This window comes from Rousettus aegyptiacus, unplaced genomic scaffold, assembly GCF_014176215.1.
Source record: "Rousettus aegyptiacus isolate mRouAeg1 unplaced genomic scaffold, mRouAeg1.p scaffold_m13_p_15, whole genome shotgun sequence".
Classification (NCBI taxonomy): domain Eukaryota; kingdom Metazoa; phylum Chordata; class Mammalia; order Chiroptera; family Pteropodidae; genus Rousettus; species Rousettus aegyptiacus.
In genome coordinates, this window is record NW_023416290.1 from 34,879,929 (window position 1) to 34,905,489 (window position 25,561).

At 37.0% G+C, this 25,561-nt stretch overlaps 1 protein-coding gene across 5 annotated transcripts in view; it reads right to left on the minus strand.

Annotated features, from left to right (window-relative positions):
• Positions 1-25,561, minus strand: part of NCALD (neurocalcin delta) — a 366,103-nt gene that overhangs the window by 58,829 nt on the left and 281,713 nt on the right. The window contains exon 1 of one of the 5 annotated variants that reach the window (XM_016147545.2): positions 15,141-15,709. The exons of 2 other annotated variants lie outside the window; for them this stretch is intronic. The gene's annotated coding sequence lies outside the window, so the exon portion shown is untranslated. 2 more of the 5 variants (XM_016147542.2, XM_016147544.2) reach the window with 2 other exon arrangements.

The window sequence follows — 25,561 nt, forward strand, 5'->3', positions numbered from 1 at the left end:
GACTATTTTCAACACCTACCTACAATAGCAACTTTCATCAGCTCAATTGTACAGAAGTTAAAAACTCTTCCTAATTTTGATTCTAATAAATGACTTGGAGAAAAGTGTGTCCCTGTTTGTTTACATATATAAATTTAGAAGCACTGTGAAATTGCAAACAAAATTAGCCACCAGGGAGAAAAAAAAATCAGATAACCTAATTAACCAAGGCTGAGCCACTTACATTTATAGGACTCTGGATAATGCTGGCCAGCAGACCGAATGAGAGCAGACAAGCACTAATGGAAGACCCAGCAGCCCAGAGACAGAATTCAAACAGTAGGAGTGAAGGTCATTGGTAGATTGATGAGGCTTTTGTTATTCTTGTCATTGAGCTTCAAGAAGTCTTGTAGTTGGAAGGTCCTTAACATCATCATTATTTGAATAGGCCAGGAAACATCAGATCTTATGCATCCTTTGTGGCCATACGTTTCAGAAAAAAAGCTTTGGTTTTGGGAAAGCCTGCTCCGTGTTCCTGTGCTTTCCAATCTAATCACCCATGCTTCAGTGCAGATGCCAGACTGCTTTGGAATAGCCAAGGAAACATTAGTTGGTTTTCTTGTATTATTCGTTTCTCCAATCAAAAGTTCCTAACAGCTGAATGTGCCTGAAACTAGACTAATTCCCTTTAAAAAAAATCTCATTCAGAGCTGGGGTTATAACCATTAGCCCAAAGTATTTATTGTAAAAATTATTTTTTTCCTGGAATTTCCCTTACCTTCTTACTTTCTGATAATAATGATTTACATGAAACAAATGATTTAAAATGCTGGATTCCCTGTGAAAACTCTTTGTTACCTTCCTACAAAAAAGTAGGCTGGCAAATAGCTGCTATTTCTTTACCAAGAAAAGGTAAAATTAGAGTGGGTGACTTGCCTGTGTATGCCAGCTGTCATCTGGGACAATGGGGACTCTATCTACTTGGCAAATGGCGTGAACTTTCGAGTCTCTGTTTTCAACACAGGGCAGAGTTAGCCACAGTCCAGATTTCCCAAAAGTCATGATTTCAAGTAATTTTATTTTCAGCACAGTGACTTATTTAATCTAAAACTAAATGTAGTTTAATCCTTATGTTGGTTGAAGACTATTCGTATAAATGTTGGAAAAATGGACAAAATCTTTAGATTGTGTTATGATTCAGGGTTAAGAAAATATGTTCACTGTATTTTTATATATTATCAAGTGTAAGTAATAAGGTTTAAATTTAACCCTCCAAATCAAATGTAACTTACAATGCACAGAGTTTGGACAAATGAGCTTTTTCCACTGCAGCTGTAGATCTGAGCTAATTTCCAATTCTTTCTCAGCAAAGTTGCTTGCTTTTCCTTCTACTCGCCCCCTTTGAAAAATAAAAATAAAAGTTGAACTGCTGTAGGGCAGGTGCAGATGAATGAAACCCATAGCCAATGACAAGCGCTGGCTCCCTCCCATAGGAGGTAGCACTGTGGGCAGGCTGTGTCTGACCTGACTCCCTGCAGAGCCTTAGCCCCAGGAATTATAAATAAGGAGTCGGAGTGAAATGCAACGAAGCAGACAGTATAGGCTCACTTCCTATAGACGGCAGCTACTCTTTCCTCCCATTAATATCTTTCCTCTGGATAGCAATTTGGGGGGAAAAAATCAAAGGAAAAGAATGCAATATCTTGAAGGTTCTTTGGCGCATTCCCACAAAGCCATGCTTTCTTGTTGACAAGCTGTTTTCTGAAAACAAGCGTGCCCCGACTTAAAGTGAGAATCTAAAATGAAAGAAATAACCAAACGAGGTGTTCTTTAATATTACAAGCTTTCTTGAAATAGAAACTTCCCTTGTGCATAGTTCATTACTTTATTATCCTTGGGAATAAAAATAAAAATCAATCCAAAATGGAGAAGTAACTGAAATAATGATGTTAATCAGTGAGGAAACGTGATTTAATTAACAAAACCTTTACAGTAAATCATATTTGAGGTGAGGTTCGCACCCATGAAGCTGGAAAGAACTCTAAGAGAAAGAGATGTTAAGGTTGCAAGATACGATTTTCAGCCCCTGCCATCACCATCTTAAGTCACGGGTGATAGAGACCATGGCAGTGAGTTGGGGTGGAGGACTCACCGCCACGGATGTGAGGAGGTCTATCCATGGCATGTCAGTTCTGCTAGCCAGGCTCTCCCCTTCTATAGTTTCCACATGGCCAGCAATGAGGTTAGGCTTCTCTAAATAAGAGCCATTTAACACTGACTCCCTTCACCCCTGTAACAGGCTGAGGGCTACGGAAGGTGAAGATAATAACATGCCCCTGCCTTCTACTCTCATCGGCTTATGGTGACCAGATATCCAAATAGGACAGCCTCAATTTGGGGGGAAGTGAACCTGAATAAGCTTAGGTGCAGGGTTGCCAGATAAAATAGAAGATGTCCAGTTCAATCTAAATTTTAGACAAACTACCAATAATGTTTTAGCGTATGTCCCAAATACGTCATGGAATATACTTACACACACACAAAAAATTCAATGTTTATCTGAAGTTCAAATTTAACAGGGTGTCTTATATTTTTAGTTGCTAAATTTGACAACCCTACTTAGGGGACTGTAGGTTATGTTGCAAGCTTTGTGACTTAGCCCCATCCGTCGGTTGCTCCCCACAAATGGAGAACCTGGAGTTGTTTTTCACTTGCGGTGGGGATCTGGGCTGAAAACTTCCTAGTTGCACTGGATCTCTTTGAGGCCAACGGCATATATCTCCAACAGGAGCTTTTAGTGATGCTAGGTGGTCGTGTTGGGTTGAAGGTGCAGATTGTGATGGACTTACTCCTAAAGGCAAGACTTGCCTTTGAGGCCTGAAGCAGTGCCTGTATTCTAGAATCACTTGCTAAATGCGAGGGCACAGAATTTGCCTCCTCAGTCGATATGCTGACCAGCTACATGCTTGGCTGAAATTCCTGGTGCTGGGCAATCTTTCCATAACAGGGGGTCCTTGAGTGAGAATGTTAACAGGTGGAGGTAGCTCTCAAGTCTTAATTGGTGTGAGTGAAGAGTCCCCTAGGAAGTTTTATAAAGAGACAGATCACAAGCCCCAGTCCTATAGATTTCGATTCCAAGGTTTTGAATTTGGCCTCAGAAACCTGCGCTTTTTAACCAGATCACTGTGATACTGACCCCAACAGCTGGAGGCCTGTGTCTGGCCTTGTCCTTCTCCTCTCAGGCCCTTGGGAAGATTCTAACCAAAGGCCCTCGGGGGTCCACTGGGCTGGGTGCTCCTTTCCACTGACCCAGCAGCCTAGCTACAACTGGGATTTTGCATAATGAGAGAATTCTAGCTTCTTTCCTCTGTCACCTTCACACAGTCATTTCTCTCCTTCTGCCTCCAGCCCTGACTACTGCAAAGGCTGCCAAAAATGTGTTTCTTTTTGCCAGTCACTTTATACTGTTAGCATTCCCAGACCTCATTTTCCTATTAGCATGGCCTGGCATTTCACTGATGGTTGCCAAGGCAGCTCCTGATTCATTCAACTGGGAATGTCCTGCTCTATACTGTCCCACATCTAACACAACAGTGCTGAGGGGCCACATAGCCTCACTCTTAAAAACAAGCTCAGATCGATGCTGAGAAGTTGGAGGGTGCACCCTTTGAGTCAGGGTCTCTGCTATGACAGGCAAGGAGGGAACCTACAGGGAATGGCATATCTTCTAGACAATCTTGTCTTTAAAAGAATAAAAGAACTCTACTGAGATGTCCTTAGTGATATTCTAAACCCTGGAATAAATTATCCCCAAAGACAAGAGACGGGTGATGTGTGTAGTATATGAAAATTGCCAAAATAGAGAGAATAGATGGCCTGCAATGAAAAGATGACCACTGCCCTTACCTGGGATAATTTCCAGCAAATATGCTGCATAACTCCGATTTCAGAAAATGCAAACCTAATCTCTCCTTGAATGTTTCATTCATTCTTTTACCCATTTGACAATATTTATTGAGCACCTGCCATGTGGACAAAATAATATATCTCAAAATTAAAAGACTCATTTTAATTAATTAGGAATTGAGAGCCTACCTGCTTCTGACAACGATTAGTTTTTTATTAAGTTACCAGAAATAGTAGGCAAGGCAGTCAGACCTCTGGATAGGACATTCAGGTGGTAATTGGAGTCAGAGGCATTTGGTAAGGAAGTTCTACCAGGTAATTAACTGTGTGGGCAGTGGAGCTCTGTCACTAGGGGCTCATGCTTTACCAATTTCCAGCAGGCTAAGGAGCCCAAAGATGACTGGAAACTCTATTCCAAGCTGTGGTTTCATACTATTCCTGTAAAGCAAAGGCTCAATACAGTTAATGATACTTAGTACAGTGTAAGGAGATCCTTTAATGTAAACCCACGAAGGAGATTGGTGTAGATTTCAAGTCATGATTATACAGAACCGTGAAGGAGCCTTTACTGACACCTACAGAACTGAGGCACCGGCATTTGTATTAAAATCCAACAGTTCTGATTAGACCTGTACTCACCGAACAAGGATGTTCAATGGCAAAGATCAAAGAACCCTATAATTAGACTGCCACGTAGCACAAAAGAACATAGTAGAGATTAGAGATTGTATGTGGACAAACCAGTAATCTACAGCACTTTGGGAACAACTTTGACCAATTCCCCAAAAAGCTGTGCCCAGTTTGCCTTTGAGCTTTTGCCAATATTGCTCCTTCTGCCTGAAAGACCCTTCCCCAAAGAGAGAAAAGACAACTCACCTGTTCCCAAGGTCAACATCAAGCTTGTTCATTTCCTGCTCATTCATTCAGTTACCCAGTTATTCAACCTCTATTGAGCATGTAACACATGCTAGCTAGCCCTGTGGTATGCACCGAGGATGCAGATGTGAAACGAGGCACCTTGTTTACCTTTTGGGAGCTCAGAGTTTAATGGAGGAGGCAAATAAGAAATTGTAGAACAGTGTGGTTAGTGATATAACCAGGATTTGTATTATACAGGGGTACTGAGAAAGTTAGAAAGGCTTCCTATTGGAGGCAGGGCTTAAATGGAGTCCTGAGGATGAGTCGGTATCTGTTGGAGGTTGATATTATGGGTCCGATTATGGAAATGATGTTGAAACAGGACACAGAAGATAACTTAAGAGAAAAAGTACTATTGTTTTTAAGGAGATTTGAGAGAATATTGCATTCAAAAACAATAGTATGCTGCTATAAAAAAAAAGAGCTGTAAGAAAACAAAGATTTTATAAAATTGAAGAAAAAAATTTAAAAGAACTTCAGTAAAAGAGCAGCAATTATTGAAATGGAATGACACGAAAATGAATTCAAGATCTAGAAGACAAATCTGAGGAAATTCTCTGACCGTACATAAAAGGGAAAAGAGAGAAAATATAAAAATTAAGAACATAGAGGAGAGATCCAACAGATCTAACATCTCCTAGAGCTAAAAGACATCATATCCTTCCACTAATAAGAGCAATTGGAAGAGAAGACAAAGAAAATAGAGAAGACAAACATTTCTAAGAGATAATAGAAGGATATTTCCCTTAGCTGAATAAGCCTTCAGTCTTTGGATTAAAAAGCCTGAAGAGGAATCATGAAAAAATACAAACCTGGATACTTCCTGGTGAAATTTATGCTCCCCGCATACAAAGAGAAAATTCTGAAAGCTCACAGGGCCAGGGGCAAAAGGCTTCCTATTTAGGTATCAAAATCAAAATGGCAGCAGCTCTTGCATCTGCTCTTTAGGTTGCTAGAAGACAGTGGAACAAAGCCTAAAAAATTGTGATGTAAAGTTATTTCAAATCTACTTTTCAATTATGAGAGCAAAATAGAGATCTACAAGGACTTAACCCTTCTTTTGCTATTTTGAAAAAGACAACTAAAAATATACTGTAGCAAAATGGAAAGTGAATTCAAGAAATAGTCAAACCTGGAAGCAATGGAAATAATTCAGTTATGATGAAAAGAAATCCTAGGGGAACAGCCTATATTTAGTCCAAATTAGAACAGCAGGACAGAATGCTTAGTGAGGAACATCTTCAACAAGCAAAAGGTTCTCATGACCAAACTAGATACTTTAGAATTGAGGAATGAACTATGACATGCCACAAATGTAGTGAAGATTTAAGTCTCTCCAGGTTAATGAGAGAAGAGATAATTGGAAACCCTAGAAAGATAAATTTCCACGAAGGGCAATCATAGCCTAAATATGAAGCGAATTAAAATACAGTTTGTATTTAAACAATTAATGGAATATAAAAAACATTGATATCTAAAACAAATAAAAGTTAAGCATCTATGGTTAAGGGAGAGGCCAGTACATATAGCGAGTCCTCTAAACTCTTCCTGTGCAATGAATTATGTTTCCTTCTGAAAGCGGTTTGTTCCTTACACATTATCCTATTTATCTAGTTCCCTCCCCACCACCCTAGGAGAACACTCCTAACAGCAGAATTAAGTTTTGAACTCTGTTTAAAAACCATTTTTTCCCCAAAGGTATTTTTATTTGATCCATGATCTTTCCTAATCTTCAACTAAGCGGTACTAACTGAAAATACAAATGTACCCCAATAAGAAACTAGTAGTGTCTACAAAAAATGCTGGTCCAAAATCTCTAAACATTTGATTGATTTTCAATTTTCAATTGGAAATTCACTTTACTTAGAAACCAATAATTCCTGCTTTAAAGAAATAGTTTTTGGAAGTTCAAGTCCTCAAGTTGCTTCAGAGTTCTTTTCTGTTGAAGAAAACATATATTTTTTTCTTGAATAAATACAATGTTGAAGAAATACAATGCTGTTTAATTTAATTTGTTTGACATTCCTCTTTTTTTTAAATTAAGTTTATTGAGGATAACATTGGTTAATACAATTCTATAGTTTTCAGGTGTGCATTATCATTCGACACCTCTATATTCTATTGTGTGTTTACCATCCAAAGTCCAGTTTCTTTCAGTTACCATATATTTGACCCCCGTTATCCACTTCACCCTCCTTCTGTTAAAATGTCATTTAATTTTAAAATATTAATATTGGTTATCTTAGGGAGTAGGATATTAAGAGTGATGTCTATTTCCTTCTTTATATTCTTCTGTATTCTGTATTGTACCAGAATAATGGTACAATATCCCAGTAGTTTAATTATAAATATCGATTATAATTACATAACCATTATAATATACTTCTATAATAAATGTTATGAAGACTTAATTTTTTTGAGTTGGTTTGGGTCTTATGTGACTATGACTTTGCTAAATAACAGATTATATTTTTAAAACTATAAAGTTACACAGTTCTCCCCACAGATGCCATTCAGCTACAGACAAAAAGGCCGCTTACACAGTATTGAGGGTAAAGAAGAATTTGCATTTTTAAGATTTAAAAAGTTAGAAGTTTTCTATGAGAAAAAATGGAGGAAAAGGAAACACTTAACAAATATTCAGGATTTTAAAAATAAATTGCCTAAAGCAAAAGGAAACGTGATTAAACTATTATAACACTTCTGACAGCCATAGAACTCACTTGCTCCCAATGTTTTACGAGCTTCCCGCTGTCTATCAGATCAAATCCAGCTTTCTTTAAATTGATAAATTCTAGATCCTCCACAAGCCCACCTTATAGATTGTATATTTTTCTTTTTCTAACCATTTTCTTGATCTCGGATGGGTGAGAGTGTCTTATTTCTGTTACCAGGATATACTTAAGATGTTTCTTGCTCATGGACAATCCTTTCACTTCTGTTGGTCATGCCATATGTTCTTCATTCTTTAAGGCCCAACTCAAACCTCATTTTTTCTCTAAAGTTATCTCACTGCCACATTTCCTTCTATAGTTGATCTATTTATTAATTATCGGAGACTTAATGAGTAGATGCCATGTGTCCAGCACTACAGTAGGCACTAGAAGAGGTTGTAACCAACATGAAAGGCAGGGCTCTGAAACTAGCTGCATGTGTTGTCCAGCCTCCCCAGCTGACTGTCACCTTCTCAAAGACTGGCTGGTCCTATAATACCCTCGTAGTACCCTACCTGGCTGGAACATCTTAGATGAGGCAAGACATGTGCTGGCCGTTAAAAGGTCTGGACGATCGGACCACATCTGCCTTGTGTCTATGGTAAGCAGATGAGAGACAACTAGAGAAACCTTACCAGTCCTAGAGCACAATGGAAATTTTTTCATAGGTGTGTAACTCCAGGACCAACTATATGGAATTAAAAAACACTGAATGAATAGATGAATGAGCAAACAGACCAATTAGTCTCCTGAAGGGAAGGTGAGAAGACCATCAGGAGGGGGTGACCTTTAAGTTAAGTGAAAAGAGAGTCAAGGTACGTATTTCTCCACAGCAGAAGAGGCAGAGATGCCGCTCTGAGTGCGGACACAAGGACAATGTTTCTGAGCATTCCAAGTGCTAGGTTTGACCAATACTTGGCGCCACAAGCCAGTGGGATAGCTGCCACTTTGGCAGCTTTGTCAAGAGAAATAAGACTTTGCTGAATGGGCTAAATCTTACCTGGCCAAGAGGAATTTCCTAGCTTTACTATAAACTATTAGAGAAAAAAAAAATGCTTAGAAGTACTGGAAAAGGGCCCAAAAAAGAGTGTCAGTGAGACAGCAGGGCCTTCCAATAGAAAAGTAGGCAGCAGATTAGACAGATAGGTGTGAGAGAGGGAGGCAAAGCAGATGAGGAAGACTAAGCGGCACCCAGGGAAGATGGTGCGAGGACTGCAATCCATGCTGGTCCACTTGGTGTCAGGAGGGGTTGGGGGGTCTGATGGCTGAAGCCCGAAGCCCTCTGAGGGCTCGCCCACTCGCATGTCTGGCAGCTGATGCTGACTGTTGGCTGAGACCTTAGCTGGAGAGGTTGGCTGAAACACCTATGTGTGGGCTCTCTATATGGTCTGTGCTTCCTTACAACCCAGCAGCTGGTTTCCAAGGGCAAGCATCATGTGTGAGAGAAACAAAATATAGCTGAGAAAAAAAAGAAACTGTATTCTTTTTATGATTCGGCCTTAGAAGTCACCTAGCATTTTCCACTGTGCTCTATCAGTTGGACTAGTCACAAGTCACGTGGATTCAAGGTGAGGGCAATGGGCTCTACCTCCTGATGGAGAGCGATAAGATTCTAGAAGAGTATGTGGGGGTGGATATAATTATGTGGTCATTTTTGGAGAGTACAATCTACCACAACATATAACATTACTTCTAGGAAAAGTACTACATATTACAGCTTGAAAGGCAATATAGCACCGTGAAGAAAGAGCCGGGAGCCAAGAGCCAAACACTTAGAGCTTCTTTATATTCTGCATGACACTGAGCAATGTGCTTAAGCTTTCCATGTCTCAGTGTCCTCATTTATGAAAATGAAGGTTGTGAAGAAGAAAAGAACAGTTATTTCGAAAAGAGCTTACGAGACTATCTAGCTCCCTAAATGTTAGCTGTTATCGTAACACCAGGGCCACACCCCCTTCGGCTCGGCCAAAGGTCCTTTCTGGTTCCTGTGGAGATGGTGGTGCTGACGGCATTACCACAGGCAGAAAAATTAATGATAACAGTTTATGTTATTGAGTACCTAATACCTATCAGTTACTGTGCCAAGTAAGTTAACTTAAAAATCCATAAGGCAGGTGCTAATATTATCCAGGTAAGAAAACTGTGACTTAGGTAACTTGCCCAAAGAAATACTTGCAAGTGGTTACAGACAGAATTTGTACCCAGATCAGCCGAATTAGACACAAGGAGCCTGAATCCCTGGATAACTGTGCAGAGCAGAGTCTTCTCAAATTTGATTTGTAGATGAGTGAAAAATAAACAGCACTGTGTTATGCCATTGGAATTTGGGGCTACTCACTAGAGCAGTGGGCCTACATCGATTGGGTTAGTAGGAAAGATGGGATGGGCACCACTAACTTAAAAATTCCTTTCATAAAATAAAATGTCTCTCGTTATTTGCATAAGACGGAGTATTTAAGTAAAAGAAAATCATTCTCTAAGTAAGTGCCCACAAGTCTCACTTCCTTTCAAACTGGAAGACAGATAGCATTTGGCCCCCAGGAGTAGGGCTGGCACAGTGATCTGGACCCTCGACACCAATGTGAATAGGTTACTTACAGATTAGGCTGGCTATTGGGCAGCTGAAGAATGTCTCTTCTAAGGTTTGACTCTGGTGTAAAATCTAATAGTTCTCAGATTGTTGGCTTGTCTCTTTTGTTTTGATGTTAGTTTGGATTTTTCTTTTATTGAGGATTTTCTTTTCAACTACACTGGCCAGCACAGCTGGAAAGAAGAAAGCTTGGCTGCTGATACACACAGGCCTCTGGTTAGGTTCCCTCTGCGGTCAGCCTGTAAGTACCATGATGGTGGGAACCTTGTCTATCTTGCTCACCACAGCATCCCTGGTGTCTAGTCCAAGGCCTGGCACACGATAGGTGCTCGAAACTTGTCAAACACATGAAAGACTGAATGTTTGAATTGAAGCTCAGGCAAGCAAAAGTCTGAAGTCCAAAAAGTAACTTGGCTCTTTATGCCAGTGGCATAGACCACTGAAGGATCACGTAGGGGAGGGACCCGGAATGCCTACTCTGATACTGTAGGGCAACAGCCAGGTAATAAACGCTTGCTGATCGAGCAGTGTTACCTCGTGCTGCACCTGACCCACGGTAAGACGTGGGAAGGTGTAGAATGGGGTAACATGTAGGATGCTATTTCTGATTTTATCTTCTAGGACGTTGTATATATGGTCGTCACAAAATTGGTCGTGGTTTTAGATGCATGAATCACATTAAAGTCTGTGGGAGTCAGCTAAGCAGATGGCCAAATACTATAACACTCTTCTTGACATTTATCTCTAATGCACAGGGTTTAAATTCATTAAAGAAAACCTAGAATCATTCTTTAAAAAGTTCATCCTTGCATAAAAGCAATATGTGGCCTTTGGTGTTCTTGCAGTCACTGGGACAGATTTCTGGAAATGTGGACACTTCTCCCATTAGGACAAGAGGCGGCTGGAATATTTTTCAGATTACAGACTTCGTTTCTGCAAATCTAATATGTAACTTTAATAGTAGCTTAGTATACTACGTTTTAAATTAATATAAACTAAATTTTAAAGGGATGTTGTGTCTCTAATTAAAGGTATTTATAGAAAGATGTCAAAACAAAAAACTAAAAAACTAAAGCTCGCCAAAGAGATAAAAAGAACAGACTGTCTTTAGTTTGAGGAACGTGGCTCCAGTGAATTTAAATATTTATCATATAATTTTTTATATCAAAGTATTAATGAGCACTAAATTTTATGGCATCACTTCTGAAAACAATAAAAAATATCATATTTTGGAATACCATTTCTAGTTGGGATTTCCATTGCGGGGTGCCATTTAAATAAGTTGGCTTCATGAAAAATAATGGCACATTCCTTTTTGAACTTAAAATTTCAAACACCTGTCATCAAAGAAGCAAATGGTACAGTCTGGAGTCAGAAATTTTAAACTTTTTCCAAGTTTCTTCATCAAAGCCCCCAAAGCAGGTGTTCTTTTCTAGTCCAAAGAATAAGAAATGTCTGAGAAAATCCTTTTTTGTAATTTCCCAGAGAACACATGAAGAAAAATTGCTAAGCTTCCATTTCAAATGTGAGGGATTTGGATCGAGTTTAAACAACAGCTTGTGTGAAACGTCATACCTCCAATTCTCTCACACTGAGATGGCGGTGCTGATGTCGTGGAAAGGATGGCTTAGGACACTAAACACGGGGAGAGAAAGGGCAAGATACATGATGTCAGCCAACCAGCTGCAAAGTTACCTGGTTGGTTGGAGAGAAAATTTAGGAAATATCTTCTGTCAATTCATGCGATGGGGGAATGAGACAATTACCTACACAGTGCCACTAAACAATACTACTAATACCTCTTGTATTGTTCTAAAATATCCAATAAGTCAAATAAGATTCTGAGTTCAAATTCCTTGGGAAATGTCTCCATTCCCCATGTCATTGTGAATGTGTTTTGTCCTGGGGGCCTCTGGCAGATAAACCTGAAGGCTCTATCCAGAGTAGCTGTAATAAATATTGCAATTTATCAATTCCCGCAGGTGTGTGTTTTACAGCAAAAGGGGAAGTTACATAAGTTGTTTAATGTTCGTTTCAGATGTTGTACACAACATCTTCTAGAGTATTCATTCAGCTATGATCTCATATAATATCCTGCATTCTTCATCTAAGTACTACATGCTTATTTTCTGCGTGAGTGAACATCCCTTTGTGAATAGCTATAGTCCATGGTTTTAACTTGCATAATGCGCATTAACGCTATGAGTTTTTTTTTTCTCTTACCCTCTATCTAACCAGGTAAGAGTTTTTCAGGCCAAGTAACATAGGATTGCTGATGGATTTCAAGGAAAAAAACAAACAAACAAAAGAAAGTCACCATTTAGTGCTATATGGATACATCATCCCTTTTCACACAGTAATTAGAAAATATGGTGAAATTCGCATATTCAGAGAATGAAATCAGATGAAGCAGAACTGAATGTAGAAATGGTGCTGTGGATTTTGTCCTGTGCCGTCCTAGGACCTTTTGGCATCACTAGGTCACATGTCATTTAACTTAAGAGGAGATAGAATTCCAGGGGATTCAGGAGCTTGAGAAAAATATTGCATCTTTATTTTCATTAACCTCAAACTGAAATTTAGTATTTCTTTTAATTAAAATGTAGGCCACAAACCACAGTACCAGTGATTGTGTTGCCAAGAGAAATCACAGATATTCTCATATTGCATTGTAGTCATTATAGATATCTCGAAATATCTTTTACACTCATCATGATTTCAAAATTATGGTAGTTATACCTGCTGCTAGTTTTTATTATTTAATAAGAAATTATTTACAAAGCGCATATCACAATATTTAAAAATTTGGTTAATGCATTTCAATAAAGGTGTTTCCCTTTATAATCTTGCATACTCTTGCAATTACAAACATCATTCTGGGAAGAGTCTATAGGTTTCACCAGGCTGCCAAAAAGGTCCATGGCACCAAAAAGGTTAAAAATCCCAGAAACTATACACAAGACATTTAATAATTCAAAAGCCAGGTTTCTAGAGTAAATCATTTCTTGCTAGTATCTTTTTGAAGCTGAAACAAACTTGACCTTGAAATCAACACAGTCTCATTGCTGTAAGTAGATGATTCTGAGAGTTATTTTTTTTCTTATTCGACATAAGACCTGTAGACAGAGAATCCCTGCTATCACAGTATTGATTGTTTTCTTCTAATGATAAACTTTATTGTTGACATTTTGCCATCAACACAAAATTGTCCTCTTACAGTTCATACTGCTGAAATCCAGCCTCTTTTATAAAGGCATTGAATATAATCTCTTAATTTAAAACATCACAGATAGAGCACCAAGAAACCTACTTGGAAAAGCATAATAATTCCTAAATTTGAGTAAAAAAAAGTAAACATCAAAGTTCTCATTCAAAGACAGTGCTTTTAAATAGCAGTGCTACTGGTTCTACCCATGCTCTTTTGAAATGTTGCAAAGCAATGAACTTATTTCTCGGGGTGTTAAGACTATGGCCCTGAGTTATAACTGAGATAAATTAAATGATGAGATGATGCCTCAGTAGATGTGCCTTTAGTATAAGCATATTAGACTTTTTAGAAAATCCTCCATGGAGACTCTGGCCAAAATTAGACATATCCAATGCCAGCAAGTTACATGAATATTTACTCACTGAAAGGTATTGAGAATTTATAAACTATTCATTTATCACTGAAGCTAAATACTTTCAAAATACTCATCACCAGAATAAGATAAATGTAATTGGAATTTAGAAACTAATAAAGAAAATTTAAAAAATAAACAATATATTCTTGCATTAAATTGAGATACAATTCACATATCATAACATGTATATTCTTTATATATAGTTAAACCATTATTTTATGTTCATTAAAATAGTAGCAATATTACATGTGCTGCTCTCAAATTTGCCTTTTTGTTGTTGTTGTTAAATTCGTAAGATTTAGAAACCTGGTTATACATCTAGGCTTTGATTAGCTTCAATGCCAGAGATTTTCTTTGAAATACAAGCTACAAAACAATCCAACTAGTATGCAATGATAGAAAATTCAAAATTACTAAATTTGGGAAGGAAATTAACTACAATAAGGAAAATAAACCAATTTTCATTTTATAGTGTTACAGGAATAGGAAGGTAAAAGGCCTCTTTAATCAGTTACAAATTATTCATTCAAGATCTGGAGCAAATTTTTAGAGACTATATCTGTCTTTAAATTAAAGTAGATCTACCAATGATAATTTAGTTTTAAGACTACTATTTTCTTCTCTAGGTAATTATTTCATTTTTTAAGTATAAAAGCAGCTTACATGACTCCTTAGTGAAGACCGTCCAATGCTGTTCTCTTCACAGCTGAATTTTCAGAGGAAGATCCTGAAAATGCACTTTGCTTTGACAACCAAAAAGCAACTGCATGCACACATGTAAGAGGTTCCACCCCAACTTCCTTGGCATAGTCCAGATTATTTTTCTCTAAACAGGAAGTTGTTGACAGTTTTCTCTGGTGTTTTCAGAATATACTATTTACAAGAAAAACCCCAACTTTTCTTTCAAAGTATAGTGTTCTTTCTCTCTGTGCTTACCGTTGCTAATTACGAACGCTGCAAACAAGATAGAAACCAAATTCCAAACTATTCTGGGCTGATTCAGAATAGGGTAGCAATTGTGTTAAAAAAAAAAAAAAAAAAAAGGCAAAGTTAGCAACATATTGCAAGGCTGTGCTGGAATCTAAACCCAAAACAATACTGAAGGGAGGATTCCTGGAATTCGATGGGGAATATTTGTCTCAAGCTGCCAAATCCGTATCTTTAAATAATGTCACATTAGCAAGTGTTGAGCAAGACAGGCGATTATATTTTAACCTATTTCACAGAACATTAATCCAAATTTAACCAAATTCCAAAGACTCCTCACAAAATTAGCAACTAGAAGCCACTTTACATTTTTCTCCTGTTACAACAATTGCTCATGAAGACAAACTTGTAGGAGGTAAGAGAGTGGAGGAAATCCACAATAACCTTTAAAACATTTAACTATATATAAAGAAAACTAATTACCTCACACAGAAGAAGTGCAAGACTTAACAGTCCATGCTCTGCCGCCCCTGGGAAGCAGCAGCGGCAGCAGCGGCAGCGGCCAGCATCCACCAGATTCTCACAGGCCTTTGACTGTGTGGACTCAGCCACAGACTCTGCCTCCAGCTGACGTCAAAGTCCCTGTCACATGGCCAGATGAAAGCCAAGAGAGCATTGGTTGTCGTAGCAACCACAGAACAGCTTTGAAATTATTTCAATAGGTCATCTGTCACTGTGGTGTGTATTAGTGTGTGTGAGTGTGACTGCGTGTGTGTGTGTGTGTGTGTGTGTACACACCCATAATCATCGCGGACAGCTCCCTAGAGTTCCAAAGTTGTGACTCCAGAGTGCCTACAACTTTCCTCTTTAAGACTTCGATGCCTGTCCCTTACAGTTATTTGAAGGAAAATGCATGCCGTGCTGAAGTTTCCATCAATCTCACTATCACCAGCATGAAACATAAGTCTCTCTCTGTGCAGAACAGAAGGAAAGAAACTCAAAAGTTCTGGGAGTAGTTTTCTGAGCTAATTAAATCTATTTGTAAGCAAATGGATAAAAACAGACACCCAAGGGGAGTTGGAAGAAAAGATATTTTAAAAACTGTATAAGAATCTGCATCGATATACTGAGCCATGTTAGTGATAAAAGAAAAACAAGAAAGATAGGGGGTGGTGGCTCAGAGTCAGATGAGCAAATCTAATAATCCTGACACCAATTAGGATGGGAAAACCAGGTGAGAAGAATGTAGAATTCCTGCACTGTAAAATGTCTATGTAAGAATGATGACCAAAGGAGTTTCAAACCAGCACTACTTTAAAACCACCTGTGAGTACATTTATAACTTTTTAGGACCTGCACTCCTCAGTGCTCTCTCCACACCCCTTTGAGGCTCCATGTGGAGGAGACAGGTGAATGTCCTGCCAATGTGAAGTTCAGGGGTAGGCTAGAACAGCAGAATAAAAGTACTGTGCTGCACAATTTCTAACTTCAGCTTTATTTCCTTTAGGCCTACCCTACCTTACTTCTAACTCTGCACACATTTATTCCCTGTTCACTCTTCCTCTTAACTAACAGATATCCAGTTTAACAAAGTGAAATAAAACCCACAGCTAGGTACTCAGAAAAATATATCCAGAAAATATACTCTTTCAATGGGCAAAGTGGAGAAAAAGCAGGAGAGAAGAGATTGCTCTAAAAATCTTAAGGCTCTTTTCATGCTAGCATCAGCAGGATTTCTATGCTAGCTCCTCCTCCTCCTCCTCCTCCTCCTCCTTCTTCTTCTTCCCTTTTTTTTTTTTTTTAAGAGTAGCTCTGGGGTACTGCAAAATAAAAAATGGAAGCTATGCCAGCTAGGCAGATTACATTTTGTCACTCTATAAGAATAAAATTTCTTCAGAGTCGGAAATTGCTTCTTGAAGAATAAGACTAATGTCCAAACTGCTTGGCCATAGAATCTTCCTATTTCATCTTCCTTCTCCTTTATTTCTGTCCCAGCAGAGAGAAAATATATTTTTTCATTTGAGAAGTTATCTTCCTGGTGTTATTAGCTGTAGCACTGCAAAAATAAACCCGAGCTCTAATGCTATAACAAACATTCTCCCTTTGATTTCAGATTAATGACAGCGGAGAGTTTACCTGTTTGCACAAGAACAATTGAATCCAATGTCTATTTAAATGGGTCAAGATGTCTCACCAGGGGCAGATTTCAGTAACAGCCACAATTCACAAATTTTCAATTTGTTCCAGTTATAGTTCTTATTTTCTGTCCAGAAATGCACATTCCAGTAATGAGGGGAATGGGAAGAGAGGAGAAAAAACATATTCTCCTAGACTTTCAGGGCCCCATGTTCTCTGGGCTACCTGCTTTATCATCTCTCTGACTCCAAATCCACAGCTGCCTACACATTTCCTCTTCATGGGGATCCAGCATCTAATAGAGTAAAACTACAGTACCACTCATTGCCAATAGGTGATGTCCTCTGAAACGAGTTCTCAGTTCTAAAAATTCCTAAAATTCATGGCTTTAATTAGTTTGAAATTTAGCAAAACTTAACACCTTTTTTTGAATTTTCTATGATTTTTTAAGACTAAGTATATTTTACTATAAACTAACTTGGGCTTAAACTCATTATAATAGGAAAAGTAGATGCGTGTAATCCTTCTCTCTACAGCATGTTCTGCCTGCCATCACTTATTTCCTTTTGCAAACTACCTACAAATAGATTCCTCTTATAGCCAAGGAAGCTACTGGTCTCCTTCGAGGGTTGAAATCGTGATGGTGATCTCTATGGAGCTCAGATTTCTACCAATTTGACTAATTACCCCAAATGTAGTTGAAAATATCACAAAAATACACAGAGGGCCATTTCCAATCACAGCCCACCACATTGAAGAGAATATGTGTCATTTTGTTTTTTAAATGACAACTCATTTTTTTAGGTAAAAACGATTCATTTAATTTAAAATACCCATTCAAAAATACTTCTGCACTAGAGTTTTAATTTGCTGTATGAATGTCAAAGCTGCCTATTATTAGTCTGACCACGTTCCTGGAAATAACTGGTAAGTGCCACCAAACCAGTCTGACTTGAGTTCACACGCTTGAATTAACAGGTGGTTTGGGCCATGAACAGACAGCTATAATCAGCCTATTATTTGATGTTTCTAGGTAGAAATGTTGCTGTCTTCCTGTCTTAACATCAGTTGACCTATTTTTTGAAGACATTGGGTTCAAATCTCATCTGAGCAAGTTACTTAAGTCCTCTGAGCTCTAGAGCCTACCTCCTATTGTTGCTGTGAGGATTATAAAGTTAATCTGTTCTAAAATTCTGATGCACTGCCACAGGGTATTTGGCTCAATGTCTATGTAATTTCTTGTTTATCTGCCTGACTCTGGTAAGTCTACAAAGACCTTCAGGGAGAGGATAGAGTCATTCATCTCTACAACTCCATGATTATTAGTCCATGGTCTGGAACATAACAAATGCTGAATAAATGTTGAGAGACTCAACTATTAGGAAATAAATGCTGAACAATAGAAAGCAAGAGTTCCCTTGTCTTCCCACTAAAAGAGAACAGAGAGCCTCCCTTCAACTCCCAAAAAGTGCGAAAGAAGGAAAAAGAAAAAAAATTTTTTTGATTTATCACAAAATGTTCTAACAATGAATGAGTCCAAGTCAATTTACCAAGTAAATCAAACTAATCTCTACTAAATCACAAATATTTTTTATGAGTATGCCAAGTTATATGCTGATGTATTTTATGGCTATTGCTGTTGATGATGAATAATTTTTTACATTGACTGACATTAATTGAGCATTTACTATATGTGGAGCATTGTTCTAAGTACTGTAGATATATTGAATCTTTTATTGTAATAACCCTATGAGGCAGGTACTATTCTTTTCCACATATCACAACTGAAGAAACTGAAGCATAGAAAGATTAAGTCACTTACCTACCTACTGCCTGGCAGAGCCAGGATCTACACTCAGAAGCCAGGTTCCGTACATTTTTGAAAATGATTTACATTTGATATATTTTTAGAAAGAATTAAATTACTTTTTATGTTTTTAAAAATTATTTGAGCATTGTTTTTACTTTTAATTTTTATAAGGGGAAAAAAGTCAGCTTATCTTTTCTGCATCTGGGAACTCTAATGATCTTAATATAGCTTAGGCCAAAGGAATAATAACGCAAGAAAAATCTAATCAGGAAGATCTGACTCAGGAAAAATGGGCAAAGTGAGATAGTAAAAATACCCTGAATAAAACTGTGCCCAAATTATTATAGTCTTAACTGAAGCAAATATTTGGTTTCACAGGCTTGGGCAACTTCTGTTACCCACTATTATGGAGTTTTATGTGTTCAAACCAATAATAATAATAACTGAGATAACCATAGTAACTGGATTTTTTAAAAAGTAGTTGGAAGGCATCAAAGAGTAGCAAAGGCAGAGAAATCTTTTAAATGCCAAGATCTCAAATAGAAAGAAAATATATTGACGTAAACTCAATGTTCTCCACATTATCTGCTGTTTTTCTCCTCAAATTATTGGATAATTCTTAAGTGATGTAAGGCTTTTGGCATTCTCAAAGACTAGAGAGATAAGAATTGGAGCACAAATGTTCAAAAGCATCCAGGACTTTACGGATAATGATCCTGGTTTAAAAGAAAGAAAGGAATCGCAGAGGAGTGATCTCAACATTCTGAACTGTTTTCCCCAGGAAGGATTTGCTGGTTCCTCTATGGTGTTGTAAAAGAGAACAAGGGAAGGGGTAATGCATAAAAATGCAGCAAAGAGGATACAAACATAAAGGGAGAGTTTAGCAGCCTTGTAGTTCCAAGGAGACAAAAACTGGAGTACAGGATCCTTCAAGGAGTTAGAGCTGGTAAACACCTTAGGTTTTCAGATATCGCAACTGAGAGGCTATTCCGTTGAAGTAATGGACAACAGAAAATAAACGTACCCTCATAAAAACCAGTATCCATCTTAGACTTATTATAATACCTAATTGGACTCCTAACTACCTTGCAGAGAAAATTAACTCTCTTAAAGGGTTAATTTTCATACATCACTTCTAATTCAATCCAAAATTATTACTCATGCCAGGAGATATAGCTAACTGACCAAAATCCAAGAGGAAATAATAGACAATAGAAATAGATCCACAGGTGATTCATCTTCTGTAGTTATCATACAGGAATTTAAAAATAACTATAATTAGTATATTCAAGGAAATAGATGGTAAGGTGGAGAGTGCCACATGTAAAAAATGAAATCTGTAAAAAGGAATGTATTAAAATGAAAGAACTGAAAAATACAACAACTGAAATTAAAAACAAGAATGGGTTGAAAAACAGAGACGATACAGCAAAAGAGAAAATTAGTGAACTGAAAGATCAACAGACAATATCTAGATTGAGGTATAAGAAAAAAAAGGAAAATACAGAAAAGATATAAGAGACATTTTGGGCATGATGAAAAGGCTCATAATATATATATATTTTGGAGAAGAGAAGAGAGAATAGAGAGGTAGGACAGAAACCATGTTTGAAGAGAATTGGCTGAGAAATTTCCAAAACTTATAAAAGATACTAAACATCAGAATTAAGAAGCCCTTAACAGGATAACAGCAAAGAAAATCACACATAGACACATTATAACTAACCTGCTGAAAACTAAAGACAAAGACAAAATCTTAAAAGTAGGGAGACAAAAAAATATTAACTTTAAAGGAGCAACAAAATACTTTTTAACAGTAAACCTCAACGGTAAAAAAACAAACCAACCATTCAATTAGAAAATTGGCAGAAGACAGAAAGAGACATTTCCCCCAAAGGATACATACAGATGAAAAATAAACAAAAATATTTTCCAACACCATTTGCATTAAGGGAATGCAAATTAAAACCATAATGAGCTATCACTAACACCTATCAAAATGACTAAAATAAAAATAGTTGCAACACCAAATGCTGGCAAGCATGCAGAGACACTGAATCCCTCACACATTACAAAATAGTACAGCCACTATAAAAAATAGTTTAATTTTTTAAAAAATTAAGCATGCAACTACCATATGACTCAACAGTTGTACTCTTGGGTATTCCAAAGAAAACAAAGACTTATGCTAACACAAAAACTTGTACATGAATGCTTAGAGCAGCTCTCTTTATAATAGTTAATAATTGGAAACAACTCAGATGTCGTCAATGAGTGAATGGGTAAACAAATTTTAGTGCATCCACACAATGAATTATTGCTCACTACTAAAATGGAACAAACTTCTGATGCACACAAAAACCACATAAATGTCCAGATAATTTTTTGGAGTGAAAAAACTATTCTCAAAATGCCACATACTGCATGATTCCATTTATAGAACATTATCTATATGACAAAATTATAGAAATGAAAAACAGACCAATAGTTGCCAGGGATTAAAGTAGGAGTTAGGGAGGGAGGGAAGTGCCTGCGGTTGGAAAAGGGCAACATGAAGGATCCTTGTGGTGATGGAAATGTTCTGTGTGTTGACTGTATCCATGTCGATATCCTGGTTGTAATGTTGTACTACAGTTGAGCAAATGAAATGTGTATGGGTTTTCTCTGTGTTGTTTTTAAACTGCATGTGAATCTACATTTATCTCAAAATAAAAGTTTAATTAAAGTGTTTTGAAAGAGGGCGATATAAGATATTTTCAGTAAAAAAAAAAAAATGAGGGAATTTCTTCCAATGGAATTATACTGAATTCTAAAGCACTATTTAGGCAGAAGGAAAGTGATCCCAGATGAAAACACAGAGATTCAGAAAGAGTAAATATATAGATAAATCTAAATGAATACCAATTGTATAAAACGAGAATGTCTCATGGAGTTTAAAATATGGATAGATTCAAAATATAGATCAACATTAGCGTAAAAAATAAGAGAGGATGGATAGAATTAAAGTGTTATTCTTGTATTCTGGTACAAGTACTAATTAAATTAGTCTCTAATAAGGTAACAGTGCACAATGTAATCCTTGTAGTATCCACTAAAACAATATCGAAATAATGTATATCTAATAAACTTATAAAACAGAAAATTAATTTTAAAAAATTACTCGATTCCCCAAAAAAGGAAGGAGGAAGAAAGGGAAAAAACTGACAGACTAAATAGGAAGAAATAGTCAGGTTAAAGATTTAGTCTCAAATATGTCAATAATTACCATAATATGTAAACTGACTAAATATACCAAAAGGTAAACATTAGATCGTATTAATATAAAAATTATAACTCTACCACATACAAGAGATACACTTTGAAAATAGGAACACAGAAAGGCTAAAAGTAAAAAGATGGAAAGTGATATATAAACTACCAAGTGAAAGATTGGTATAGCAATATTCCTACCAAGAAATAGTACTTGAGAGTAATATAAGCAAGAAATACTACTAAAGATATAGAGGAAGATTTCATAATTCACTTTTGTAAATATGCATGTACCTAATAAAATAGCAACAAGAAAAATAAAAATAATTCACAATCATAATATTGGTTTAAAGTATCTCAGTAACTTAGAGAACACATAGCAAAAAAAATAGAGGTATAAAAAATTTCAATGACAAAATAACCAGCCTGACTTAATTACCATACAAAGAATGATGATGTAAACAATTGCAAAATACACATTTTTTTTCTTGAATGTATTTAGCAGTATTGACTACCCGCTGAGTCATAGGAATGTCCCGACACATTTTAAATAATTAAAATCACAAGTGTACTTGTACACAGTAGAACAAAGATAGAAATTGATATTAAAAAGACAAGACAGAAAAATCCCTAAGTGGAAACTAAGCAATAGATGTCTAAATAATCCATAGATAAAAAAGATTTACCCACTGCAACTTAGAAATATTTGAATCCGACAACAAAAATATAATGTATCAAAATCTATATGCACCTAAAGCACTATTTAATGGAAATGTACATATATGTTAAAACAAACAGTGAGGTTTCGCTTTTCACTTGGCACTTTGAGAAGCTCCGTGGACCTGTTCCCCCAGTGAAACAAGCATAACTGATGAAAAATATTTCAAAATATTATATAAAGTGTCTGGAAATCACCCTTAGGGCATACAGCCAAATGAAGAAACATATATTCAAGAAAAAAATACTAAAATTTGATAAGAACATTGAGAGTCTGTGGCACCAGAGTTGTGACCCACTTCCTCCCCAATATCTCAACTCAGTTGGATGGAAGGTTCATTTTGGGAAGTTTTGCCCAATAAGATTGGGCTCCTTCTTCTTTCAGCTGTCAATCAAGAGCTACAATATCTCATGGGGAAAGGGAAGCCCTCAGCCTTTCTCCTGCTCTGGTGTAACATTCCTGGTGAGTGCAGCTGCCAAGAGAAAGAGAGAAAGTTCTATCTTATTTAAGGCACAATTATTATATGTCAAACCTATTCCAAGCTGTCAAAGTTTCCGCCATCAAAAAAATTGGGAACTTTGTGCAAGTGAAATATCACATGTTAAACAAGTTTGTAGAATTTCATAAAATTCCCAGGAAGCCCTGTAGTAGAAAATAGAATGTACTGCATTCTCAAGCATTGCAAATGAAGCACTAGAAAACAGCTCTTCACATCTCCAAGTAATTTAATTAGTAACATTAATTAATATTTGGCAATATGTATGCAAAGACGCTGAGGGGTGGCATGGGTTTAAGATAAAGAAAAAGGAGAAGAGAGACAGCAAAATCACTCACGGAATAAAGATGGCCTCTCTTTTCACACAGCCTGCTTTTCATAGATGGAATGAAAGGAATAAATTCTTTTCTCAAAGAGAGAATTTCTCACGTGAAACTAAGGATTTTGTTTTGTAGGAAAATGGTCCACGAATCATCTCTTTATGCTTAATTTCTCATACAAAGAAAAGCTGCAAAATGTCACTTTTCCAATCAGCCGCATCCAGTACAATCAGAGCAAATATTGTAACAGGATCTTTGCCTGCTTTTTTAAAAAGATTGTTTTAGAACCGTAACTGTCTCTTTGGTGTCAGACTAACACTTGCACATTTATAAACCTGACTTTTACCAATCATCAAGGGTTCTATTTCTTCCTACTGCCAAGGGATAAAGAAATAGGTTTGAAAAGTGTGAAGAATCTGAATGTTTTCTTTGTGGTGCCTGCGTTGAAAGTACAACTCCTATAAACAAGAAGAGAGAACCAATCTCGAAATTCGCCTCCAGCTCAAAGTCATACATTCTGTTGAGTTTTTGTGTAAAATGTAAGCATTAAAAAGTCTTGCTGTGTTACAAAGGAAAAGGTATAAACTTTGGAGTCGGGTATGCTCAGATTTAAATGTGGGCTCCCCACATATGACCTTTCCTCTCTGTGACTTTGGACAATTTACTCAACCTCTCTGAGCCTTGATTCTATTTCCTGTGAAATGGAAATACTAATAACTATCTTGGAGAGTGGTTAAAAAGAGCGATGCTCAGATTTAGCTGTGCATCTGGTACAGTTAAAGACAGAACCAAGCTTCACAATTCGGAAGAATAATTAAGGAGTGTACTAATTAGGGTCCAGTTGACCCTGAGTTAATGCTTTCTAAAAAATAACTTTATTTAAATGTGATTTCCTGTTTTCATTGAATTCTTGAGCAAGTAAATTATAATAATTCTTACTATCAGAACTATATATTTATATTTTTCATAGCCTATATTTCCATTTAATAGTATTTCATGGCAGTTAAAACCACAGCATATAATTATATTTAGCTTATTAAATTATTTATTCTTTTTAGTAAAAAAGGGAAGTAGGACATTGGCTTATTAGTTTTCTGATATTAGCTTCTCTTCTTAAAAATTTATCCCTAAAAAAGCCCACACCACGTACTCTAAGTTTTGCAAGTGACTAGCTATTTTTTTTTTTAATGCGAAAAGTTCCCATAGTAACCCTTACACAGATTTATATAAAACAAATGTTTGAACACTCTGAAAGGTGTACATTTTGCTTTAATAAAATCAAATGTATATAAATCCTAATGTAGCAAAGATAATTCATTAGGACATTAAAAGTACAACTACTTCCTCTGGTGAATATAAGATGCAGTTTAATTACAGAAAAATGATCCATTACAACTTTTTAGAAAGACATTTGACTAAAGGAGTCAGCCATCTCCCTGATAGAATACTGATAGAATACTGATTTCAGTTATTGTGTTTTGGCAATATGATAAGCAGATTAATACTCTCCTTCCCTATCAACCCCTCCTCCTGAAATGTCCCTGTTCTAATCCCAGGAAACTGAATTTATCTTACATGTCAAAGGTGAATTAAGATTGCCAATCAACTGATCTTAAAGTGGGAAGCTTAGTCCGGATGATCTGGTGAGCCCAATGTAATCATGGGAGTTCTTAAAAGTAGAAGAAGGAGGCAGAAAGATAAAAATGTCAGCATGAAAGGTCTTGGTTCAACATCACTGGGCTGGAGATGGAGATGAGTCAAGGATGTGGGCAGCCTCTAGAAGCTAAAAGAGCAAAGGAAATTGCTATGGATGGAATGTTTGTGTCCCCCTAAATTGCATATGTTGAGAACGTAACCCCCAATGTGATGGTATTAGGAAGTAGGGCTTTGGGAGGTGCTTAGGTCAGTGGATGGAGCCTTATGAATGGGATTACTGCCCTCATAAAAGATGCTCCAGAGAGCTTACTTGGCCCTTACACCACATGAGGATACATCGAGAAGTCTGTTTCCTGGTAGAGGGCCCCCACCCGACTGTGCTGGCACCCTGATCTCAGACTTCCAGCCTCCGGAGTTGTGGCAAATAAGTTTCTGTTTATAGTATATTTGTTATAGCAGCCTGAGCAGACTATGACAGAAGTGGATCCTCTCCTCGAGCCTACAGAAGGGAACACAGCC